This window comes from Urocitellus parryii, chromosome 6 (assembly GCF_045843805.1).
Source record: "Urocitellus parryii isolate mUroPar1 chromosome 6, mUroPar1.hap1, whole genome shotgun sequence".
Classification (NCBI taxonomy): Eukaryota; Metazoa; Chordata; class Mammalia; order Rodentia; family Sciuridae; genus Urocitellus; species Urocitellus parryii.
The window spans coordinates 109,674,460-109,676,081 of record NC_135536.1 but is presented as its reverse complement, the minus strand read 5'-3'; the positions used below and the strand labels follow the sequence as shown (position 1 = coordinate 109,676,081).

Here is a 1,622-nt window from a genome sequence, read left to right as displayed (position 1 = left end):
CTCTCCCCATGCTGGTCTCTCATGCTGGTCAGATCACTACTAGTGCTTAATTACAAATGGCAGATGACTACATTCTTACTGATAAACATTGGGGCAGAACTCTTGCATGTATAGGGTTCATGAGCAAAAAATAATAAATTATGTCTTTGGTGCAAATTTTGGGAATGTTTGTGGAATGAAGCAGTGAAAGAGGGAGGGAAGTAGAAAGGGAAGATGAAAGAACATAAGGTGACCAGGGAAGAGTTGACCTTGAGTGGTTTTGGTCCCACCATTAAAAAAAAAAAAAAAAAATCAGAAGGGGGCCCTCTTAGATAAAATCCCCAGTTGTTCTGGAAAGGGTTCTCATCCGAATTCATGTGTGTTCTGGAGACCTTTCTGGGCTGCTCTGGAAAGACTAGATGGCTTAGGATGAGGATCTTATGATGAGGCCTTGGGAAGGAGGTAGCTGGCTCTTGCTGGGGTTGGAACCCAGAGAGGCTGGGGAGGCTCCCTCTCAACTGGTGCTGATCTGGGTCCTAAGGAAGCTGAACAAAGTGAGCACCTGCGGCTGCCTTCTTGACACTATGGCAGGCTGAACTTACCGGGTAAAGACGCCCAGAGTAAGAAACATGAGTGGATGTCCCATCCTTAGCACCCTGGAGGTGCTGTTTGCACGGTGATGCATTGTGCTACTGGTGTCCACAGTCTTGATTGCACCAAGCTTCCAAAATCTTGAGTAGATGTGTGTGTGTGTGTGTGTGTCGGAGCTTTGTTTTTTATTTGCCTCTGTCTTTCTGGAGCAAGTCAAGCCTATTACTGAAGTCATAGGGAGTCTGCAGGAAGCCTCTGTTACCTCTAGTTTGGGAGGGTTAGGGCAATGTTTAATTCTGTATTATCACTTCCAAACGTTTCCCTCTTGTGGCCATCCTCTGCACTACCCCACACCACGTGTGGCAGGGAGGGAGGTACAGGGTTACCTCCACATTCTCACAGGGAAGGCTCCGCTACTGTGGCCTTGTTTCCCTCCTGCTGCTCCTTTCTTATCTCCTGGGACTTACAGGCCTGGGCAGGGGCTCCAGGGATGGGTAAGGCTGAGAATTGTTGGGAGGAGTTTTTAGTTTGGGAGAAAAAGCCACAAAACGGGGAGGATAGTCCCAGCAGGGCATAGGATGGCAGGTGTGGTGATTGATTCATAGTAACACTGTTGCAGGGGCTTATAATGCGCGAAACTACGGATCTTTTTCGAAGAAATTTTAAAATTAGCTTGTTGAATACCCACACTAACTCCAGTCGAAACAATATTTTAAAAACCACAAAGACATACATACAGATAATGAGAATTAAAATTTAAAGAAAAACCGGAGCGAGTAAGCCTACTGAATCAAAGCAGATGAGAGGTGCAGCAATGTAGGGTCTATGCAGTATAGAATAGACAACACCAACCCTGAGTAGTACTTGATTACCACATGTACAACCACCTAAGAATAAAATAGTGAAAAACACTCTGCTTTTTAAACAACAAATACTAGCCCTGCCGAAACAAGGCCTCAAAAAATTGGCTTAAGACTCAGAGTTGTTCCTCTCCACGGAAATCTTTAGTAAAAGGCGAAAGATTTATACGATCTGAAGAGAAACCAGAGTAT

General features: G+C 45.1%; 1 non-coding gene across 1 annotated transcript; it reads right to left on the bottom strand.

The window, feature by feature from the left end:
• Positions 1-1,506: 1,506 nt before the first annotated feature.
• On the bottom strand, positions 1,507-1,622 carry LOC113180101 (U5 spliceosomal RNA). Its single transcript, XR_003300425.2, has one exon. It is a non-coding gene; the product is annotated as a U5 spliceosomal RNA (small nuclear RNA).